The following is a 25,766-nucleotide window of genomic DNA, read 5'->3' as shown; positions in this document are numbered from 1 at the left end:
GAAACTGGGGGCAGATGAAGGGTGTATATGAAACTGGGGGAGAGATAGAGGGGGGACATATAATTTACGGGTGACTGTAGGAGGATTATACTGTGTGCGGGCACATGAAAAATTAACGAGTGGGCGGAGCCAACACAAAAGTGGGCGGGGCTAAATTTGCCGCGGCATGCTACACGCGCCGCACATTTTGTCCCTCTTTCAGTTCTTCAAAAGTTGGGAGGTATGCTCTCCCAGCTTTACTCCCCCATGATATATGCTGCATGCAGATTATTTTTACTCAGATGCATAACTTTACATTTATTCACATTGAACCTCATTTGCCATGCTTTACTCCAGGTTTTCATAGCAACCTAGCCATTATTTTTCACTGCTGTAGGTCAGCTTTAAAGGGGCAGGGCGCTGTGGATGACACTATTACACAGGGTCACACACACACACACACACACACACACAGCTTTAGTCCAGGTTTCCATGACAACCGTTTGCCGGTGTTTCACTGATATTCAAACTGAGATGCACATGATCACATGACGCTTATGGACCAATGGAAACTCACAGATTCTTCAGTCTGCATATCTGCACATATACACAGCTTTACACCAGGTTTCTATAGCAACCAACCTATTCTTATATGGCCATAACACAAACAAAAAATTAAATATGCCCGTGCGAAGCCGGGTCCTTCTGCAAGTAATTAATAAATAATGTAAATGACCTAGAGGACCTAGCACTGGTTAGGATAGCAGATGCAGTTCCGAGCCAGTAATGAGAACCAGCACTAGACACACTGATCAAAATGGTAAATGCGGCACTGAGTGTCCAGCACCCCCCAGGCCGCACCAACTCCAACCCCACAGTTGTGTTCACCAAAGCCCCAGATGGTGGGGATGAACTTGGCGGCACTGCTAGGTACAGCGGTACAAGTCGGGAAACACCAGACACACAGTGCACCACAAATCACAGCAGTACCAGAAACTGGGAACTCTTACCAGATCTTCAGCAGATCTTCAGGGTAGTGGTGCAGGTCCAAGAAATCAGAAGGCAGCAGCAGGAGCCAAAGCATAGTTGTTCAGTCCAAGTCGTCAACAAGAGGGCAGCGCAGAACAGAGGGTAATCAAGTGGGAAGGTCAGGTAGGCCGAGTTGGTAACAGGAGAGGCAGAGCAGTACAAAATCGTGTTCAGGTACAGTACACAAATCAGGAGGCAAAAGGCAGAGTCAGAGGTCAAAACAGGGGTCAGAAGCAAGGCATTTAGATACAGGAGAGAATACACTTACTAACAGGAACACTGAGGAACACTGAATAGCCAACGGCGGTCCAAAGCAAGAGCACATCCTTAAATAGACTCCAGCCTTCCGCTAGGCCTAAAAAATCTGGAAGTCCTTGGTCTGGCTCAGGAGGAGACTGGCAACCCCTGCACAGTGCTGCAGAGGCTCCGGCCCTACTCCTAACAGCACTGAACCCTGGGATACCCCACTTATAACAGAGGAGCTGTCTGAGCTGCAGTCTTTGTCCACAACTCTCTGGATATAATCCTTCAACCAGTTGTTAATTACAAACTATATTTTCCAAGTCAATCATTCATTTGTGCCTGTACTGTGACATGGTGATGTCACTTTGAATTCAATAGCGGTGTTGGCTCTTCTGTGATTGTCCCATTTGAATTTAGTGCCATAGTAAGTGCATTGGGGCTAAATTCAAATGGGCTAATCACAGGATAGTCGCTGTCACTATTGAATGGCTCTTCTGTGTAAGCAGGACCACTGCTGATAATAGCTGTGTTGCTCCTGTTATTATCAATCCCTGAAATAAAAACTAGTGGCATTGAGTAAAAAACCACTATGATTTTATTTTTTCATCCACTGGCACCAATTTTTTTTATATTATCCCTGTGTTGATAGTATCACAGCAAGGGATATATAATAGTGGGACCACCACCGATATCACAGAAGAGCTGGATTTCCTGTGATTGGCTGGTACTTTGGTGCTAAATTCAAAAGCCAAAGTGTCTATACATAGGAGAGTTACTGCTAGCAAAAGCATCAGTAGCTTCACTATGATTTTTTTTTCAACCACTACCACCATTTTATTTTTTTTTTATTACACCTGTACTGTGACATTATACTGCCACAGCATAGGAGTAGATGATTATCAGTGGTGGTTCCACTATCACAAAGGAGCTGCTGTTGCTATTGAATTCAATATCTGGACTGGCCCACCGGGGAACCAGTCAGTTAAACAACTGATCCTCTAACTCAGTTCTTCTCAGTTATTTTGGTGGGTCTATAGATTATTTAATAAAGTATTTTATTTTTGGCTCCATCTTATGCAATCCCACCCACAAGGCTTCCACATCCTCACAATCTTCACCCACATGTGCATCTTTCACACTCCCTTTAATGCCACTTCTAACATACATGTACACTCCACCTCCCTTCCTTTTAGCCCTGTCTTTGCAAAACCTAGTAAAACCCACAATGTTAACAGCACAGTCGTGAGCAATCTAGTCACATCTCAGCTACACCAACTACTTTAGTATATTATATATGGGAAAGGGGGCATTTTTAATATATTTTTAAATACTATTTTACATCTTTTGTCCCAATAGTGGACTTGATTCAGCCATCTTCTGATCATTGGTTCAGTGTTATTCACTCTAATACAGAAGTTGACAGACCTGTCTCATTGATAGCCAGGCCTGAATAGGAGATGGCAGACGGGGTACAGAACATAGAACCCGCTGAAGAGACATTCCTGCCCTTTGGAGGCATCACAGGGCTTGACCGGGTTGCTAGTGAAACTCGTTAAATGCCACAGTGATGATTCCTATGCTTCGGTCACGTGCAGTGGCGTAACTAGGAATGGCAGGGCCCCGTACCGAACTTTTGACATGGCCCCCCCCCCAACACCAAAGATCTCGACCGAGTCCCTTCTACGCATTCCTGCACGCTCTATTATGACCAATAGTGGACTGCACACAGTATTATGCCCCATAGTGGCCACTGCACACAGTATTATGTCCCTTAGAGGCCCCTGCACTCAGTATTATACCCAATAGTGGCCCATGCACACAGTATTATGTCCCATAGTGGCCCCTGCACACAGTATTATGTCCCTTAGAGGCCCCTGCACACAGTATTATACCCAATAGTGGCCCATGCACACAGTATAATGTCCGTTAGTGGCCCCTACAGGACTAAATACTGTCACGTCACCAAGTATTCCACCAACAGGGGGCCCCGATCATTATACTCGGGGGTCCGAAAAGACCTCCGAGAATAATGATAGCAGCGATAGCAGCTGTCACCATGCCCCTAATGTCCCAGGCCCTGTGGCAGCTGCCTCTGCTGCTATGGTGGTAGTTACGCCACTGGTCACGTGCATTACCGATAACAAGATGACATGATACAGTACAGCTTACACCGTGTCACCCCCATGAATGAGAATGCTCATCCAAATGCAACAAGTACCCACAACTTAGGACAAGCAGTCTCAGTTAAAGTCTATTGGAGTTATTAAAAGATGCTTGGCTCAGCTCTTTCCATACAGTAACTTTCTTCAGTGGATTTAGGACCTGCAACTGTGTATAGTAATTATGGCATATGCTGTCTATATTCTATGGAAATCGTAAATAAAAATAATTCTTTAATCATGTTACAATAAGTTTCTAAAGTCCTAAAGGATTACAAGAGAAGAATCATTATAAAATAATTCAAAATAAATATGTTCTTAAAATAATTGAATACGTTTTTACATGACAGCCAGCCATTAAAATGTTGTTCCTTTGTCCATTACTGAAAACTTTGTATCTTTCCTTGAAACTCAGCATTGTATTCAATCATAAAGTTAGCTATTTTTAAAAGCAAATCTTATTCTAAAATATAGTTTAATTTAATCTTTAAAATTTCAGTGGCTGATACTGATGACAGTAGCCTCTGGCTTCTTCTGAGCTATTGCCAAGGAAAAATTATGTGACACATATCAAACAAGCGAGAAATGACACTGGACAACATTAATCAGAACTTTCTCATTTCCCCAAGAATTAAACATTAAATAATTAATTCTGCACTATAGGCAGCTATAAGAGGTGCTTTGTGCCTCCCCGCTGGTGAGAATTTGTCCTTGTCTGATAGAGTAGATTGATATATTTATTATTTATCAGATTAATCATCGCTAGGAACATTATAGATTGGCAGCTCGTTTCAGCAAGTGGAACTACAGAGGTTTGTTATTGCAGTGTGTGTGTGTGGGGAGGGGGGGCTGCAACACATCAGTGGCATAATAAAGATAAGGCGCTTGTATGAGAGAGGAGGGGTATGCTTGGAGCAGAGCTCACCCTCCAGCACAGTGTTTTTTATTTTCTTAAATCTTTCTCTGAAACAAGTTAGAGAAAAAGAAGATATCATTGATCTGGAAGCTCAATCCAGACTGACAACTCCTTGGGTCATTTTGATTTCTGCTTGCTAAGAGTTGAAGTAGTGCTGCAAGAACTGGATGAGAATGTCAACATTTGATCATTTTTACTATTAGCATTTTTTTTTTCTTTTTAAAAGAAGTATGATGAATAAAATAAAATATAATTGTTTTGAAAATCTCTTTTGACAAGCTTTATCAATCATCAGTGGAACTAGAGTTTAGGGGATCTTTTTATTTACAGTTTTTACTGGTTGGAAGATGTTCATATAACTTTTCGTTGCAAATCAACAGTACTACTGTGTCAAACGGCTGAGAAAAAACAGACAAAAAAATAATGGTGTGAATGCAGGTTAAAAGTTAAAATAGAGATAAGTTAATCATCTAAGAATATTGGTGATAACTGCTTACAGACTTGTTTAAAAACAAAGTACATCCAACTATTTTATTATTTTACATACTGCACATAATATAAAAAAAACCCATCTAGTTCTTAAAGGTCTTAAAACTCAAGGAACAGCAACACATGACACATTCACAGAAGCAGTGTGTGAAAAATTGAGCATACATTTAGGCTAAGACCCTATGTTGTAGAAACGCAGCTTTTTTTGTTGTTGCAGATCTGTGTTTTTGTGAGCCAAAGCTAAGAATGGAGTTGGAAATATATAGAAAGCCCTTATACTTCTAACTTCTGCTCAATCTAGTCTTGGATTTGGCTTAAAAAAACAAAAAACAAAAACATAACAAAATTTGCAACAAAAAAAGTTGTGTTTCTGCAACATGAGGCCTTAGCTTTACAGCCTCCATGGAAATTCAAAGGAAGTAGCAGCCAATTGAATGTCTTTGATCGCTTGATCTTCAGGTTCACTTAAGGTTTAGTTAGTTTGGTTCCATAATCTGAATAGATTTGTTCTGAATTGGAGTTGAAATTGAGTTAAAACATGTTCATGTGATTGTTAATCCTTTCTTAACCCTCTGAGGAAAACACAGTCAAAAGTAATGTTAAAGTGACAGTAACAAGTATGTCTATGGGAAAACAGCTGGTAATCAGTGGATACAAATGGATTTACAAGCACTCCAAAAATGATAAAATTTTGGGGGACCTGCAATTAAAAAAAAAAAAAAAAAAACTATCCCTTTATGGAAGCATATACTGCACCAACATGAAATTGGTATTAGAAAAAAACAATGGCTTATTTGTGAGAGGAAAGAGTGGTGTTTCAAGTAGGTGTGGCAATGTTAGCACAGTATGGAATATGATGTGATGGACCAGGTTACAGAAGATGATGTGTAGGAGTAGCAGGAAACATCATTATTATAGTTAATACATATTTTGTTTTAACTTTGGTTTTTATTGAATAAAACAGATTTTATCATATAAAAAAAAACGAAAAAAGGAAAACTAGAACAATGGAAACACACTCCAACAAAAAATCCAGAAAATGTGATAAGGGGATTGACATTATGCATAATAAGCGAAGATGCAGTATAAACAAGTGAGCAGCTGAAGGGGAGAAAAAACTCCCACAGTATAAATGAGCATAGCTTCTTCTGCCAGTTAGCCCACATTATTACAATTATTTGGGAGTAGGACAAGAGGGGGGAAGGAAAAAGGGAGGGGAAATGGAAAAGGGGGGAGGGGGGAGACAAGAAAACAATAGTAACAACAACAAGAAAGCAATAACACTTATCTATGCCCAACTCAAGGGAATGGATCTAACTAGGTCAACCTCCCAACACAGTAGACAAAGGGGCTTAACCTGAGTGGATGGTGTTGAGAGAAAATTATAAAATACGGAGGTGCCACCTCAAGGAAAAGGAGACTGTCTGCACAACCGAAAACAAGTCTCGAGGGACCCTGGGTCTGCAGAAGGTGCCGAATCTAAAGGTACGTAAAGAAGTCATTGCTAGGGAGATCAAACTCACTCCACCATTCAGCAAAAGACTTAAAACAATCATTCTCATACAATTGTGAGATCTTATAAAGACCTCTATCAATCCACCCGCAGTCTCAACTGGGGAAGGAATGCGGTCATGTACAGCAGGCACCATTTTAATAAAGGAACCAAGTCCTCAGTGGCAAGGTGCGACAGGAAATATTTCCATGCCCAAATGGAAATTTTAATGCTCAGCAGAGGAGCCTGCACATGGGAGGGACCAGAGGCTTTAGGGGAATCATGAGCGGGGCACCTAACGTCGCCTCCTCAATTTCTGCCCAATGCCAATCAGAAGACTCAGCCCAACCAACCTTAAGTTGTTCTAAGACCATTGAAGCATAATATTTTTTAAGGTCCGGGACACCCGCTTCCCCACAAGACCAGGGTCTGTACATGCCATGAAGGCGGATTCTGGACCTTTTCCCCTCCCAGATAAAATGGGACAGAACCTGTTGAAGTTTTGTTAGATAAGAGTCAGGGAGGGGGATTGCCACCGTTCGGAACATATACAGTATCAGCGGCAGTGCCGTCATTTTACCGATAGCTATTCGGCTTGCCCAGATCAACATGGGTTTGGAGAACGATGCCAGAAGGGAAGACACCTTATTTAAAAGTGGGACATAATTCATGGCATATAAATGGGAACTTGGAACTGTCAGGTTCAAGTATGTAATAGTATTCCCATTCCATTGGTATGGAAAATCGCGGCAGATATACTCTCGTAAAGAGGGGGACAATGCTATAGGCAGTATCTGTGATTTAGTGGGATTCACTCTATAGTAAGATATTCTCCCGAACAGTTCCAGAGCAGTTGTAGCTGCGCGTAGGGAGGGGCCAGGAGATACAGCGCCAATATGACATCGTCCGCATATAAACCAATCTTATGTTGTCCGCGGCCAACAAAAATGACCTCAATACTATCGTCTAATCTGATATATTCAATCAGGGGTTCCATCACCAAGGCAAAAATGATAGGGGATAGGGGGCAACCCTGGCGGTTGCCATTGGAGTTGAGGAAAGGATCAGACAGGAACCCCGAAGAGAGAATGCGGGCCGAGGGACAGGAGTATAGGGCCAAAATAGTGGCCTTAAAAACGAGGTCTATACCAAACTTGTCCAAAAGGCTGTCAAGGTAACTCCAGTGGACCCTGTCAAAAGCTTTCTCAGCATCCAAAGCGAACAGTAGTGATGGCGTACCAGTCCGTTCAGCCTCCTGGACAAGGTTGATGAACCTCCGGGTTCCGTCCGGTGCCTGTCTTCCCATAACAAATCCCACCTGGTCAGGTTTAACTAGTTCAGGAAGGATGCGTAACAGTCGCAATCTTGGCATACAAATATAGTTAATACATGATACTGGCGACAAATGCAGTGATAAATCTATTCATTGGCTAGAGGAATGTGAGAATCCTCAGGGATCCAGACCTGATTAAATTTCACAAAGGTAAGTTTTTCCACACTTGTAGTGGACTGTTGGGTTTTTTGAACCTAAGTGTTACAATGCCACCAACAGCACTGAACTCCCTCTCAGGCAATACCCACAGTAAACTGGGCCATGGGATTAAGATTATCTGACAAAGTAAATGAACAGTTTAGTTACGACTGTACCTAGTTGTGCAGCCATGGGACAGTGGAGGCACTGGTGGCACATCGATGGTATTCAAGTACCATCCATGCCGGTTATTCATGGCCCAGTGACGTGCCCATGGTCATGTGAATGTTATCTTTTATAGATGCAGATACAAAGGTGAGTGGAAGTAAAGCAGGTGCAAAACTAATGCTTAAAGAGACAGGAGCAGGAAAAGAACACAGAGGTAGCCAGTAAGCTAGGACTGCTAAAAGTAGGGTAGTATGTCAGTGAACACAGGGTAAAGGCACAAGATGATCAAGATGAGGAGGTTGTTTTTCTTACACCCCTTGTTGCATGAGTGTGTTTTCTGTATATATATGTAGTATCTAAAAATAAAAAGGATGCAGCAGTTGTTCCTGCTGTCAAGTTTGGTGGCCTCCTCAAAGGGCCTGGTAATGAAAGTAGCTTCGAAAATACTGCTGCAATACACCATAGGGAATAAAACAAAAATGGTCAATAAAAAGTGATTTGCCATTCAAAAGATGACTGTGAATGTTGGTCATACAGTATCAAATAATAGATAGAAATATTGTAGTTATGTTGCAATTTAAAGATTTATTGAAATGCAGTCCAAATAATAACAAACATATAACATTTGAGTCCTTAACTTATTTTTTTTCCTTTGCAGTCCAATTGTCTGATAAATTTGTTATTGCTTAGATTGCATTTTAATAAATCTTTAAATAGAAACATAACTACAGATTGAGTGCCTCAACCTTTTTCTATTTGTACTAAGGAGTGAGTTCATTTCTGAGCACTGTAACTGTCTATTGTGGAGTGCTGTGATACGGAATACTGTATGTAACACACTGCAAAATACCACTGTGGACATTGCAGCACTCATAATAAACGGCATTTAGCAAGAACTGACATGGTATATCACATAGAATAATGCAAAACATTAACAAAAATGATTTAGCACTGACTGGGTGACTTCACTGTTAAAAACAATGTACTACAGTTGTGCAATATTATAGAAATTGTCAGTCAGTCACTTATTTAGTAGCCGAGACCGTCTACTCCCTGGTACAATCTAAGGTGTGCAAAGCAATACAGTGGGATGAGCACTGATCTCCCCATTTTACCAACTCCCTTTTACCCCAATCAAAATAGGGTTATGGATGTTTAACCAGGGGAAACCAGGAAAAAGGAAAGACAGAGACAGTGAGTCCTAAACTTGACCCAGCCCTTGTCCCTACCTACTTGCCAGACCTGTCTTAGGTGACAGTCAACAACTTGTCAGAAAATACAAATAAATTCTGGTGTGATGTAAAAGGTGAGTATCTATTCAGAGCCACCTGAATCAACACCATTGTCCAACTTTCCTGGAAAGCCAGATATGTACAAGATATGCATAAAAGAGGAATAATTCCTAATGTTTTAAGACTTTTGAGCCTAAAAGTCCACTCTGCTTCTTTCTGTAAGATCTTCCATTTGGGTAATGTACCCTTTAACATATAAGGTGTTTAATGCTTGCAATAGGTAATATTAATTTCTCAAATATAAAATATTTATTTGAAATTAGATAAAGTTGCTTAAATCATTACAAACCAAAAGTTTAAATTTCAAGAAAAATTTCTGAAAAAAATGCATGGTGACCATTGTCGAAAATTAGGAAGATAAAGGAGGCTCATACAACATAAACTGCCTGATCATTTTTTGCATGAATGATTCACCAAATCAAGAATCTGAATCAAAAAAGGATTTCCCATTAATAATTCTAATGATATTTTTCGATCCTATGCCATTACTTTCTGATGGGGTAGGTTAGACTTAAGAATATCTTTCAAGGTTGAGTTTCAGCAAAAAAAAACGTGTCAACACTAAATGGAGCATAGCCAAAGTCCAATAAGTTCTACCTCTGAAAAATCTGACGACCTATTCCAAAGAAGCCTACCTTGGAACCCTATGTGGCCTCCTTTACACCAGTTATCAGCATTTTATTAGGCACCTTTACAGTGCCTTTGTCTCGTATCTCTACCTCACTGCATCTAAATTCTATTTGAACAATAATTTTAGAGAAGTAGTTTAACTTATAAGGAACAGTTTTTAGATCTTTAGATTGTGTAATTATTAGGAAGCTTGGTTTCTTGAAATTCTCTGTGCACACAAACAGAGAGGAATGTGGCATGCACCAATCTTTCTCTAGTGAATATCAGTTAATGGAACAGAAGCATTACACTCTACTGCACCTGCATTCAAGTATTCATAACTCTGCGGAAAAATGTGAACCAAACCTGCATGCTTTGCTATTAGCTGGCTTTAAAATGTCACTTTACACGTGCTTCCATCTGGATTTCATTTTCAAAAGTTATTGCCACAGCCAACATCAATAAGCATTTTATGAATAGCTATAAAAATTGCCACCTTAACTGATTGTGCGGGGGTGTCTGTAAACAGTGAGGGGTCCAAGCTTACATATATAGGAAGCTTTGCATGTGATAACATGCCATATAAGACTTTCAGATAGGAATTTATTTATTTTACAAAAATAAACATAGAACTTTTATTTAAACTTGACTATGTTTATACTAATGTGGCTGGGTATATCCATATTTTTATAGGGGAAAAATCATAGAGTTATAGGAAATATCTATAGTATGAAAGGTCTCAATTAAACCGTGATTGGAGTTGTTGCTTTTTGTTTCCCTTGTTGGCAAAATTAACATATTGAAAATCTGTGGAACTGCAACAGCCTGAAAAAGAAGGCTTTTTGTTGTCTACAGTATGGATATTTTATGATGAATACATTTTTTTTATTGTTAAGAACGGCTTGCCTAAAATAAATTTCTTTGGATTTCTTTTCTTCAATCAAGGTCTGATTGTTTTTGGGAAAATCCATACTTCATACATCCCTACCTTCTCATTGGGGGCTTTGGTTATCAATGACAGTTGACTCAACTCCTATAGTTGCAATAGTTTGTGCAACTTCTATCTCTTCAAGGATTTATTAGTATATCCTTGAAGAGTTTATGGCAAACAATCAGACATATCAATGGTTCAGTTGGCAAGTAGTTAAAAGGCACTCCCTACTGTTCCCTGACTGTGCATTTACCGCATGTCTACAGTGTAAATTGTGATTGTACGGGCAAACTTCTAATAAATAGAGATGAGCGAACAGTAAAATATTCGATATTCGATATTCGTTTTGAATAGCCACTCAATATTCGACTATTCAAATGAATATCGAACCCCATTATAGTCTATGGGGAAAAATGTTTCATTTCAGGGGATCCCACCATTCAACTCAGGAGAGTCACCAAGTCCACTATGAAACCCCAGGAAATGATGCGGCATTCGGCCAATAAGCGCTGGTTCTGCCGGAGGCTCATCTGTGACGAGGCAGAGTCTGAACATGAATTGAAGCTTGCAAAAGAGGCAAAGAGTAAAGTAAAAGGATTTTGGGGATATGTTAAAAGCAAAAGAAAAGTGAAGGAGACCATTGCAGTCCTGAAGAATGACAAAGGAGAAACAGTTAACATGGTGGAACAGCAGGTGGAGCTACTAAATTCATATTTTGTATCCGTCTTCTCCCAAGAAACTAATGGAAATATCGGCATTAATGGTGATGGAGATGAGGGGAAGGAGGACTCCAAGCTGACTATAAGCGAAGGTCTGGTACGAGAGCACTTAGCCAAGTTACAGGAAACCAAGTCCCCAGGACCAGATGATTTACACCCTAGAGTCCTGAAAGAGATAGCAGAGGAAATAACAGAACCCCTTGCTATAATCTTCGGTAAGTCATGGAAAACAGAAGTGGTCCCTTTAGATTGGAAAAGGGCAAATGTTGTCCCCCATCTACAAAAAGGGGAAAAGGGACGATCCAGGAAATTACAGGCCGGTAAGTCTGACCTCGATAGCAGGAAAAATCTTTGAGCAAATTGTCAAGGAACATTTACTTCGGTACCTGGATGGGAAGGCATTAATTAACCAGAGCCAGCACGGCTTTATGACCAATAAATCTTGTCAGACTAACCTGATTTCCTTCTACAACAAAATCACTGAATGGTTGGACCAAGGGAATGCCGTGGACATAGTATATCTTGACTTCAGTAAGGCATTTGATAAAGTATCACATAACCTTCTTATTGAAAAAATGATTAAGTATGGCTTTGACAAAAAATCAGTTAGGTGGATTCACAACTGGCTTAATGATCGGGCACAACGAGTAATACTAAATGGCTACACATCGAACTGGAAGAAAGTCAAAAGCGGGGTGCCGCAGGGCTCTGTTCTGGGCCCAGTACTTTTTAATATCTTTATAAATGATCTGGACGATGGAATTATTGGGGAACTCATAAAATTTGCAGATGATACGAAGATAGGAGGAATGGCCAACACTAGAGAGGAGAGAGAGTGTATTCAAAAGGACTTAGACACACTGGAACAATGGGCTGAGGCGAACAAAATGGTATTTAACAGGGACAAATGCAAAGTTCTACATCTGGGTAACAGAAATGTAAAAAACATATATAGTATGGGAGGAATAGAACTAAGTGATAGCATAGGGGAAAAGGACTTGGGCATAATAGTAGATCACAAATTCAACATGAGCCAACAGTGCGGTGCTGCTGCAAGAAAGGCTAATAAAATTCTGGGATGTATTAAGACAAGCATCGAATCTAGATCAAGAGAGGTCATTATTCCGCTATACTCTTCCCTGGTCAGACCACACCTGGAATACTGTGTACAGTTCTGGGCGCCTCAATTCAAGAAAGACATCGATATATTGGAGCAAGTCCAGAGAAGAGCAACCAAAATGGTGGAAGGTCTGCAAACCATGTCCTATGAGGAGCGGCTAAAAGAACTGGGATTGTTTAGTTTGCAGAAGAGAAGGCTGAGGGGAGATTTAATAGCAGTCTACAAATATCTGAAAGGTAGTCACAGTGCAGAGGGATCTACCCTATTCTCATTAGCACAAGGAAGTACAAGAAGCAATGGGATGAAACTAAAGGGAAAGAGATACAGATTAGACATTAGGAAAAACTTTCTGATAGTGAGGGTAGTGAGAGAGTGGAATAGGCTGCCACGGGAGGTGGTGGGCGCTCCATCAATGGAAATCTTCAAGTGGAATCTGGATAAACATATAGCTGGGATGATTTAGGAAAACCTGCACTCGCAGGGGGTTGGACCCGATGGCCCTTGAGGTCCCTTCCAACTCTACTATAAGAAGTAAGAAAAAAAAAAAGAAATAAGATCGGACCAGAATAGAGACTGCTGTGGACCGCTCTTAGACTCCACCTCCACGTACTACAGTACATGCTGATACAGCTTCAATAAGAGATCTGATGAAGGGGTGGCACTCATAGAGTACCAAAAAAAACCCGAAACGCGTCATCTTTTACAATAAAATCTACTTTTGTCTACATATCCGTGTATCGATATTTGTCTACACCGAGGGAGCGCGTGGCTGGTTTATACATTGAGGAACCCTTCCCCAATATATTTTGCATCATATACTCCGACCTAAGAGTCGTCGCCGGTGGACGCTGCCGATTGTACTCGGTTAATATTTTTCTTTTGCGCCCTACCAGGCGCAACAAGAGCTTGACTTGAATTGGAATTTCCTGAAGTTCTAAGGTCTCCTAATAAGCGCAGCCATACTTGTTCAATTGCTTTATAGGACTAAATCGGAGATTTAGCAGAGCTGAGTGTGCGCTGAACCCTGCTGCACACTCAGCTCTGCTGCACTGGACTGCTACATCGGACACTTCTACATTGGCCAGCAATGCTACATTGGGCCGTGCGCTCAGCTGGGCTACTCTGGAGATGCAGCCGAGCAGAGTGCACACCCAGTACTGCTACATCAGAGATGAAGCAGAGCTGGCTGTTGGCTGAGCTCAGCTACTCTGGAGTAGCCAAGCTGAGCGCATGGCCCGATGTAGCAGTGCTAGCCGATGTAGCAGTGTCCAATGTAGCAGAGCTGAGTGTGCAGCACGGTTCAGCTGAACCTGCTGCACACTCAGCTCTGCTGCATCGGACTGCTACATCGGACACTGCTACATCGGCCAGCACTGCTACATCAGAGATGAAGCAGAGCTGGCTGTTGGCTGAGCTCGGCTACTCCGGAGTAGCTAAGCTGAGCGCACGGCCCGATGTAGCGGTGCTACAAGAGCAATCAGTGGTACCGCACACTAATAATACTTTAGGTGCTAATAAAAAGGGTCCTTCAACCCAGTAATTCAGTAAGGAATAATTTTGTTGCACACAATATTGTAGTGAATGAAATTATAGTTTTATTTTTACATGGTAGTTAACGCCATTGACACAATGCAAAAAGTGATTGACAAAAAAGTGACTAGATCCGCAATAAGTTTGATGTTTCGGTCCATTAGACCTTCCTCAGAACAGATCTGTGTAGCCAAACAAAGGGTGAAGACTGGAAACAGTAAGTACAAAGGTGGATGCGGTCTAGTGTAGTGAAGCGGTAAGTCACATAGACAGGCTAGGTGTCTTGGCACCTGTCTATGTGACTTACCGCTTCACTACACTGCATTCTCTTTTCTTGAACTCAATAAGTCACCTGGATCAGGTAGTCTGAAAAATGCCTTTACATGGCCCATGTTTGTAATGAAGACTCAGCTAGAACGTCCTTCCCAACTGAAATGTAGTGACTTTCCTAAGCTAGGAAAATTTCCCGACACCCCTGTCAATTATTTTACCTATTTCCTTGTTAAATACAGATATTAATGTTAATTGTAGGATATTGGCCTCAATATTGGCTGATGTTATTCTCTCTATAGTCAGTAATGATTGGGGTGGGTTTGTAAAAGGTATTTATACATCTGATGGTATGAGATGGATTTTGAATTTGCTATCATTGGCCACAGCATGTCGAACGCTTTCTCTGCTTTTCTCCTTGGATACAAAAAAGGCATTCCACTAGGTTCACTAGGATTACGTAGGGAAGGTCCTTGACATCCCTGAGTTTCCCCTGGAACTTTGGGCATCTATTATGGTGTCATATACTATCCCTTGAGCCAGAGTATTTACATCTGAAGCTTTATCTAAATCCTTCCTAATTACCAGCAGAACAAGGCAAGGGTGCCCCCTGTTTCCAATTACTTTTGTACTTGCAATGGAGCCTTTTGCCCCAAAGCATTAGATTATCATCAGTAATTAAAGAAATAGCAATTGGGAATTCCGAGCACTGCATAGGTTTTTTTTTTTTTTTTTTTTCAACGATATGATCATTTGCCTCATATTTCCTGAAACACCTTTCTGACATGTGGTTTCCCTTATCAACGCATTCAGTGATGTTAACTGCTATAAGGTGAATACTTTGAAGTTTTTAATACTGGATATGAATGAATTAGTGAACTAATTCCAGGTAGCTGAGTTTAATGAGAGAGATCAAGGTAATTATGAAAACATAGTAAATGTAAACCCTGCATAAAGTACCTTTGATGGAGTAGAAATGCACTCAATCACTGCGTGGGTCCCAGTGTCCCACATAGGATCCTTTATTGATATATGGCAGAATGAGTCAATATGAATCCTCTCTAATGCAGGCCATAGAAATCAAAATTGCAGAGTGGTATGTCCGTAGTTACCTGTCTCATTGGTGATGAGTGCTTGCCAGGGAACACGTTGGTGGCGTGGTGGCAGTGTTCCAAATGTCTCCCGGCGCTAAAAGCGCAAATCTGGCGTGATGACGCGTACGTCATACGCTGCTCCCTGCCTCCGACCGCCTCCCGGCGTTGCCGGGGCTACGCGTCACTCAAAGTGGTCACGTGAGCCAGTCACGTGACCGCTATTGAAATTTTCTTGTCTATGTATGGAATAAGATAAGATAAGATAATACTTTAATAGTCCCACAATGGGGAAATTTCAGTGATACAGTTTCATAGATGGTGCAGTAGTATATAACAAGAGAGAAAAACACATACAAGCTCATGGCAGATAGAGAAATCCTAGGAATCATAGCAACTAAAAAAGAAAGAAACACAGACACACTGCAGGATCATTTAGTTCTCTGTGAGGAGTGATGTTAATAATAAAACCCGACCGTGGTTGGAGGACATGAGGAGGGGGGGGGGGGGGGGTCACAGCATGTAGATATAACAGGCAGAAACATTTTTTTTTTTTTTTTTGCAGAGGTGGGGGACATATGCAGCTATCATGATAACATGTGGTAGTTCTTTGGTAGGGAGTGAGATCTCCTGCTCACAGCTGATAGTTTGGTATCTTGTATCAGCACTATTGTCCATTAACCACAAAAAATGCCCCAAATGTCCTTCATCACAAGTCCTCCTCCTTTCTTCTTACCACTGTGTTCTACTGCCCTAAGAAGTCTGAAGCCATCCAGGTATACATGGTGCTGCTCTCTTTCCAAGCTTCCATAAACTCATGGGGTAGGTGGGTGATGGTAGGTTCCCAGGCTGTAACAGAGTCCCACGTGTCACAGTAACAGAAAGAAATACCAGTCACCTGTAGGCATCTTCACACATCAGCAATAGACGCAAAAATCATCTCCTTGAAAGAAGAAGTCCACACTTCCATGTAGGTTTCTCCTCCATGCCACATGGTGTCCATGCTGTCCTTAGCTCCTGGGGGGATGGTAACAGGCACATGTGCAAACAGGAAAACTCCAGCTGATTCAGGTCTTGAGTCTTGTCCATCCTTAACAATAGAAACAAAAGGAAAAAAAAGGAAAAAAATACTCCACAGGGTCTTCCATTCAATTTATAGTTGCTAATTCATAGTACTAGTTAGCTTGGTTAGAGGATTCTTGAAGATACAGACAAAAAGAGTGAAAAAGGAAAGATAAAGGTTGCTCTCAGCTTGGAGCTCTGTATCGAGGCAGCCACTCAGTACGGCGCCATCTTTAAAATGATGTAGCAGTGTCCGATGTAGCAGTCCGATGCAGCAGAGCTGAGTGTGTAGCAGGTTCAGCTCTGCTTCATCTCGGCATAGGAATGCACTGACCAGCGTTGATTGGCCGAATGCCGTACTTCTATATGGCATTCGGCCAATCAACGCTGGTCAATGCATTCCTATGGGAAAAAGTCAGCTCACGCATTCACAAGCTGACAGCCACTCAGTGTGGCGCCATCTTTATCTATATTACCTAACGGTACTGGTTATTGAGTGACCGGGCATATGTAATGGGAGGCACCTAGTTCAAGTGGCTCATGAAGAATGCCTGGCATATGAAAAAATAAGAGGACAGATTCTTATAATGATGTTTGCTACCTCAGAAATCACACATCTGCAGAGGGTAACACCTAATTCAAATGGCACCTGAAAAATGCATGGCATATGAGAATTAAATCAGCTCCTGATAAAATGGCACATGAATAACAAGACAGAAAATAAAGGGGCAAAGTTTCAAAGTGATATATGTTGACTAAATGTCCTGTTGTGTATTATGGTGGTAGTGTGTTGGCTGAAGGAAGAAAAGAAGAGAAGTGGAAGGAGGAATTATCAAAACTAGAAGACCAGACAAGAAACATAGAGAAAAGAATAGTTTAGGTGGGAGTGGTGTCATGTATTGCATAACTCAAGCAATACAAGCCCTGTCACGGATCATGGGTATTTGTGGCATCAGTTGGTTGTTTTCCAAAATCATGCTGCTATGATATTATTAGCGATTCTGAAATGAATCCACAATCCTGTTCAATAGACACCCTGCGGCTATGGCGGCCGCCTGGCTCTTGGGCGGTCACCATGGTTAAACACCCGGCGTCTGCCATATCAGTACAGAGGATGTTGGGAAGGGGTTAATTCACATATGATATATGTGACAGATATCAAATATCTCATATCTAATATATAGTATATATTAGTATGTGCTGGTCAATGAGTTACAGTCCTTATTATATAATGAGTTACAATCCATAATGCAGTCCATAATATAGAAGATATGACCTGTAGTAGGAGATAGGATGGTGTATAACATACAGTCCTATGAAAAAGTTTGGGCACCCCTATTAAACTTAAACATTTTTAGTTCTAAATATTTTGGTGTTTGCAACAGCCATTTCAGTTTGATATATCTAATAACTGATGGACACAGTAATATTTCAGGATTGAAATGAGGTTTATTGTACTAACAGAAAATGTGCAATATGCATTAAACCAAAATTTGACCGGTGCAAAAGTATGGGCACCTCAACAGAAAAGTGACATTAATATTTAGTAGATCCTCCTTCCTTTCCTGTAGCTTTTAATCAGTTCCTGGATCCTGGATGAAGGTATTTTGGACCATTCCTCTTTAGAAAACAATTCAAGTTCAGTTAAGTTTGATGGTCGCCGAGCATAGACAACCCGCTTCAAATCATCCCACAGATGTTCAATGATATTCAGGTCTGGGGACTGGGATGGCCATTCCAGAACATTGTAATTGTTCCTCTGCATGAATGCCTGAGTCGATTTGGAGCGGTGTTTTGGATCATTGTCTTGCTAAAATATCCATCCCCGGCGTAACTTCAATTTCGTCACTGATTCTTGAACATTATTCTCAAGAATCTGCTGATACTGAGTGGAATCCATGCGACCCTCAACTTTAACAAGATTCCCAGTGCTGGCATTGGCCACACAGCCCCAAAGCATGATGGAACCTCCACCAAATTTTACACTGGGTAGCAACTGTTTTTCTTGGAATGCTGTTTTTTTTGGACGCCATGCATAACGCCTTTTTATATGACCAAACAACTCAATATTTGTTTCATCAGTCCACAGGACCTTCTTCCAAAATGAAGCTGGCTTGTCCAAATGTGCTTTTCCATACCTCAGGTGACTCTGTTTGTGGCGTGCTTGCAGAAACGGCTTCTTTCTCATCACTCTCCCATACAGCTTCTCCTTGTGCAAAGTGCGCTGTATTGTTGACCAATGCACAGTGACACAATCTGCAGCAAGATGATGCTGCAGCTCTTTGGAGGTGGTCTGTGGATTGTCCTTGGCTGTTCTCACCATTCTTCTTCTCTGCCTTTCTGATATTTTTCTTGGCCTGCCACTTCTGGACTTAACAAGAACTGTCCCTGTGGTCTTCCATTTCCTTACTATGTTCCTCACAGTGGAAACTGACAGGTTAAATCTCTGAGACAACGTTTTGTATCCTTCCCCTGAACAACTATGTTGAACAATCTTTGTTTTCAGATCATTTGAGAGTTGTTTTGAGTAGCCCATGATGCCACTCTTTAGAGGAGATTCAAATAGGAGAACAACTTGCAATTGGCCATCTTAAATACCTTTTCTCATGATTGGATACAACTGGCTATGAAATTCAAAGCTCACTGAGGTTACAAAACCAATTTTGTGCTTTAGTAAGTCAGTAAAAAGTAGTTAAGAGTATTCAAATCAATAAAATGATAAGGGTACCAAAATTTTTGCACCAGTCAAATTTTCGTTTAATGCATATTGCACATTTTGGCCGGGTTCACACAATGTCTTTTGGCACGTAATGTGCGAAGTAGGTGCCGCGGGATCTTTTGTGGTCCGTATACGCTCCCATTGTTTTCAATGGGAGCCGGTACTGTATATGCGACGCTATTTTGCGGCCGCCGCAAAATCACGGCCGCAAAATAGCGCCGCGTATACGGTACCAGCTCCCATTGAAAACATATACCCTATATACACTTAATACAGGTTGTAACGGTGTGTACCCACCAAAAATCAGTGGGATATACAGTACATACTAATTGTCAGGCTATATACATATAATCCAGGTTGTAACGGAGTATACCCCCCAAAAAAAACTAAGTGGGAAACACAGCAATTGTCAATCTATGTACGCTCAACCCAGCTTTTCACGGTGTGTACCCACAAAACCTAACTGGGATACACAGCAATTGTCAGGCTATATACGCCCAACCCAGTTTTGCACAGTGTGTACCCTCAAACGCCAAACTGGGGTACACAGCAATTGTCAGGCTATATACGCCCAACCCAGTTTTGCACGGTGTGTACCCCCAAACACCAAAGTGGGATACACAGCAATTGTCAGGCTATGTACGCTCACCCCAAGGGCAGGGATGAACCTGCCCCTTTCGCGGCGAACGACAGAAAGCCGCCCCCCCCCCCGGAGGGGGGCGGAGTGGGGGGGGCGTGGTGAAGTGGAGGGGCGGGGCTAAGTGAAGGGGCAGGGCTTAGCGACATTCGCAGACAGAGAGCATGCACGGAGAGGACCTGCTCTCTGCCTGAGCGTGAGGGGAGGCTGCTGGAGCAGCGCTGCTCCAGTGGCCTCCCCAATCCACCGCTCAGTGCTAAGCCAGTCCAGGACAGCTTTTCCTTGGACTGGCTTAGGTAAGCAAAATTGCCGCCCTCCCTGGGGCCCTGGCATAGCGCCACCTGAAGCGGTCGCTTCAGGTCGCCTCATGGGAGGTGCGGCGCTGCCCAAGGGCCACAAGTCCAACTTCTACACCCAATACATGTAAGGCACAGAGGGATCAGAGAGGACAGGGCTGTGGTTGTTCAGGTACTCACGTAATATGTGCCTACACTTTTCCCTCCTGATGACAGTAGGCCCCTCAGTAGCAGTACTTTGGGCAGGGGGGTGGGGGGCATTAACGTGTCCCAGACCTTGGAGAGTGTTCCCCTGGTGGTTGTGGACTGGATGGCAGTTGTTAGCCTCATGGGGGAAATCTCCTCTCTGCTGTCCGTGAGGGTTTACCGAAACATTTCCATTATATTCTGCAACAGTTGCTTGTGCAAATCAATTTTTGTTTTTTTGTTTTTTCCTCTTCCCTACCAGAACAAAGGACCAGATTTTTTACTTATATCGGGGGGTCGAAGATTGCAAAAATCCAGTATTGTTTGCTCTCCATGATGTGAAGTATGCCTTTGTCTCTTTAAAAGCAACCTAACATGAAGTCAGTCATGTTTGCCAGTGTGTTTCTTGGCATGAATTCACTTCCCCAACTGTAAGGGTCACTCTCCATTTCCTCCATTTTACACTCCCCTACACACCATCCATGCTGAAGCAATGGGATACACTGAACTTCACCCTCAAGCTTCGGGTGGGACAGTGTCATGAAATGCCACTTCATCCCCCTCGTCTTCCTCTGTCATCCAACGGTGCGAAGATGACAGGGGTGTGCTTTGAATGTTTTCAGCCTAGCAGAGGCTACTTTTCACTTAGGAAAATGGCCGCACTTTCACCAGTATATCAGGCACAATGGTGTAGGTTTCAAAGAACCATTGCACCAACTAGTTGAAAACGTGGACCATGTGTGGACCATGTTTGAGTCTGGCAAGCTCCAGATCTGCTACCAGGTTCCAGCCATTATCACATATCCAATCATGCCTGGTCCCAGGTGCGGCGGGGAAAACCACATTGCCGTTGCATTGAGGATAGCATCCCTAACCTCAGGGGAAGTGTGTTTTCTGTTGGCCAAGCTGAGGAGCTTCAGCGTGACCCGCTGTCGTCTCCACACCCCAGTGCTGAAGCACGTACAGGTCGCAGGTGTGGTCAAGGTTGCAGCAGAGTAGGCTTTCAGTCAACCCCTGCCATGAATTTTGGGCTGGGAGAGGAGATAAGCCACCCCAGTTTGCAACCCGGGCCCATTCAACTACATTCACCTGACCTGTCATTACAGAGAAGCAGTGTCCCTGACCACAGGCGTTTGGCCATGCGTTGGTGGTCAATTGGAACTTACAGTAAAGCAGGGAACTGAGGGCCTGACTTATGTTAGGAAACACGTGGTGGCGCTAAGCGGGGACGGCACACCAACAGAGGTAGTGACGGCTAGGGGCATCATAGCAAGGTGCCACACCTGCCAGCAGGTCACAGAAGGCCTGAGTCTCCACAAGCCGGGACGGCTACATCTCCTGGGCCAGCAGTTTTAAGATGAGGCCATTTAAGCCTTGGGCATGTGGGTGGGTTGCGCTGTACTTCTGCCTGCGATGAAAGGCCTAGGAGATGGGGAGTTGCTGGGAAGAGGCGCATGATAGTGCAGGCGAGAGGAGCAGAGGCAGGAAAAGGTGCAGATGAGGGTGAACTCCCCAAAGTGTCAGAGACAGATGTTGAGGTGTCCAGGCTGGTGGTTTCTCTTGGGTGGCTAGAAGAGGGAACATCTTGGGCCTTGCTGCCTCTGGCCTGGCTTCTGTGATTCAGCTGTCCTGTGCCTTTGGACATGCCTCTGCCTCTAGCCACCTTTTTTGCTGCTGCACGTGCCTCCACATCTACACTGCTTTCCCCCAATAGACATAACCCCTGTCCATGCCTCTGCCTCTAGCTCCCTTCTTTCATGCTTAGCTTGCCTCCACATCAACGCTGCTTTCCCCGCTAGACATCACCCCTGTCAATGCCTCTGCCTCTAGCCTGCTTTTTTCCTGCTTAGCTTACCTCAACATCAACGCTGTTTTCCCCGCCAGACATAACCCCTGTCCATGCCTCTGCCTCTAGCCCACTTTTTTCTGCTTAGCTTGCCTCAACATCAACGCTGTTTCCCCCCGCTAGACATCACCCCTGTCCATGTCGGGTCAGTGGCCTCGTCAACCAACAACTCCTCTTCCAATTGCTCAATCTCCTCTTACTGCAAACCCCACATAACCATAGCTTGCCCTGAAGACAACAGTGTCTCATCATCATCACTGAGGCCAAGAAACGCCGGTTGTGGGTCCACAACCACAAAATTGGCAGGAAATGGCGGATGCTTGAGTATTGGGGCATCCGGACACGACAAGTCGTCTGGTAGCTCCTGGGAATCGGGAAGTGGTTCAACAGAGGGAGAGACAGTAAAAGGACCCGAAAACAGAATCTGGGAGGGGGCAAGGGTGGGATGACTCTCTGGGAAGATTGGGCATGTTGGGAGGAAGGAGGAGCAGACTCTTGGGTATGAACACGACTGCAGATAATGGCTGACTGGCTGGTGGAAAAGCAGCTAGAAGCATTATCCACTAGCTATTATAACACCTGTTCTTGATGCTCGGGCCTGGTCTGTGTTGTACCCTGTACCCTGCTTAACGTATCTGTCATATCAGGAATTGTGAGGAGCGCATGCTAATCTTTCTTTCGGTTTAAATTTATGTTTCTGTCCATATTAATGTAGAGGAAAGAAGGTTTCCAAGTATTTTTCCACTTTCATAGAGGTTCTAGTGAGTTTGTAAAGTGTCCAGTGGAAAGGATGGGATAGGATTTCACTTAAGTCTACCATCCATGGGCACTCATGGTTGAGAAACTGAGGGAGCTGACTTTGATGAACCCTTGGGTTTTGGAGTTGGACCTCCATCAAAAGTCTCTGCTGCTCACACACCCTGCTCAACATATGTTACAAAGGGTTTCAGCGTGTGGTGACCTCAAAAAAAGAGCCGGTGCTTCAGGCAGATGTAGGCGTTGCTGGAGTGTATTGAGGCTAGCAGCGGCTATTGTAGACTTGCAGAAGTGGCCACACAAGCGCCGCACTTTCACCAGTAGCTTGTGAACATTGGGGTGCGTTTTCAAAAACCGTTGCACCACTAAGTTGAAAACGTGGGTCAGGCATGGATCGTGTTGGAGGCTGGCAAGCTCCAGAGCCGCTACCAGGTTCCGGCCATTATCACACATGAAAACATACATAGGCCCAGGTGCAGCGGCGAAAACCATATTGTCATCTTATCGAGAATGGTATTCCTCACCTTGGAGCAGTGTGCTGTCTGTCCCCCAAGCTGATGATCTTCAGCACGGCCTGCTAATGTCTCCCCATGCCAGTGTTGCAGAGTTTCCAGCTCATGGCTGGGGTCGATTTAACGGCGGCGGAGGAGTAGGAGGAGGGTGCTGTTTCAGCGCTCCTGCCAAGAATGTTGGGTGGGGAGACAAGGCAGGCTGCCACAGTTTGCGACCCAGTCCCAGCCTCAGCTACATTCACCCAGTGTGCCGTGATTGAAATGCGTCCCTGTTCGCATGCACTTGTCCATGTCTTGGTGGTCAAGCGGAACTTTGTGCAAAGAGCGGAACTTAGGGCCCGCCTGATGTTACTGGACACATGCTGGTGCAAGGCCTGGATGCATAGCGAGGTGCAGCAGTTGCCAGCAGGTCTCCACAAGCCGCTAGCCATTGTAACACCTGTTCCTGTTGCTCGGCCTGGTTAGTGTGGTACTCTGCTTAATGCAGCTATCAAGTCAGGGATTGTGATGAGCGCATGCTAATGTTTCTTTAGCTTAAAATTTGGGTTTCTGTCCATAGTATTGGGGAGGAAAGAAGGTTTCCAGGTATTTTTGAACTTTCCATAGAGGTTGTATTGAGTGTGGAAAGTGTGTAGTTGTTAGGCTGTGATAGTGGGGTAATACAGGGACTTCGGCGTGTTATGCTTAAACGGGTTTTATTAAAGATTTTTCAATAAAATACAGAACGAGCAAAAGAAATGAAGTCGAGCAATAATGCAGGAGCATACAAGTCAGCGGGCAGGGAAGCCAAAAAGATCCCCCTCCGCACAAACCAAATACAGCCCAACAAGAAAAAGAAAAGGGGAATAAGAAAGGGACATGGAACAATCAAACAAACACAAGACATAGATGGAGAAACCACAAATAAGACGAGAAAAGCAAGGAAAAAAGGGAAAAGAAAACAGACGGCCATGCTACACTCATGCGAAGGCAGTAGAGAAGGCAGAGATGATTCCTGGAACATAACCCAGGGACGCCATTGAAGTTCAAACTTGGAGTAAGCGGGAGAGTCTTCCGCCACCAAAGTCTCCATACGCTGAATAAGAAGGAACTCCTGGAGGAAGTCAAGCATGGAGGGAGGGGTAGGGCTGCGCCAGCGTCTTGGAATAACAGCCCTGGCGGCCGTGAGAAAGTGCCCCAGAAGGTCCTTCTTAATCTCCGACAGACGGCCAGGGATGACCGACAGAAGTGCCAGTTGAGCAGAGACAGCCACCGAGCGCCCACTGACCCTGGAATACAAAGAAAACACCGCGTCCCAGAAGGGGCGCAGAACGTCACAATCCCACCAAATGTGTAGCATAGTACCCCTAGCGGAACCACAGCGCCAACATAAATCTGAAACAGCAGGAAAGATCCTATGAAGAAGCACTGGACACTAGAGATGAGCGAACAGTGTTCTATCGAACTCATGTTCGATCGGATATTAGGCTGTTCGGCATGTTCGAATCGAATCGAACACCGCGTGGTAAAGTGCGCCATTACTCGATTCCCCTCCCACCTTTCCTGGCGCCTTTTTTGCTCCAATAACAGCGCAGGGTAGGTGGGACAGGAACTACGACACCGGTGACGTTGAGAAAAGTAGGCAAAACCCATTGGCTGCCGAAAACATGTGACCTCTAATTTAAAAGAACAGCGCCGCCCAGGTTCGCGTCATTCTGAGCTTGCAATTCACCGAGGACGGAGGTTTCCGTCCAGCTAGCTAGGGCTTAGATTCTGGGTAGGCAGGGACAGGCTAGGATAGGAAGGAGAAGACAACCAACAGCTCTTGTAAGAGCTAAATTCCAGGGAGAAGCTTGTCAGTGTAACGTGGCACTGACGGGCTCAATCGCCGCAACCCAGCTTTCCCAGGATCCTGAATGGAATACACTGTCAGTGTATTCCCGTATACCCGATATATACCCCGATACCCGTTCCAACGGTGTGCCCCCCCACCTTCACCCCAGAAATACCCTGCAAGTCCCCTAGCAATAGAATTGGGGCTATATACACCCACAATTTTTACTACTGGTATACAGTGCCATTGTCTGACTGGGAATTCAAAGAATATATTGGGAATACAAATACCCTCATTTCTTGCTACTGCCATATAGTGCCAGTGTCTGACTGGGAATTCAAAGAATATATTGGGGTTACGTGCACCCACAATTTTTACTACTGGTATACAGTGCCATTGTCTGACTGGGAATTCAAAGAATATATTGGGAA

General features: G+C 43.5%; 1 long non-coding RNA gene across 2 annotated transcripts in view; it reads right to left on the bottom strand.

The window, feature by feature from the left end:
- Positions 1 to 25,766, bottom strand: part of LOC142200592 (uncharacterized) — a 973,077-nt gene that overhangs the window by 401,420 nt on the left and 545,891 nt on the right. The gene's annotated exons all lie outside the window — the stretch shown is intronic.

The sequence above is a fragment of the Leptodactylus fuscus genome, chromosome 4 (assembly GCF_031893055.1).
Source record: "Leptodactylus fuscus isolate aLepFus1 chromosome 4, aLepFus1.hap2, whole genome shotgun sequence".
Lineage (NCBI taxonomy): Eukaryota > Metazoa > Chordata > Amphibia > Anura > Leptodactylidae > Leptodactylus > Leptodactylus fuscus.
The sequence above is the reverse complement of the archived record's forward strand: the minus strand, read 5'-3'. Positions and strand labels throughout refer to the sequence as shown.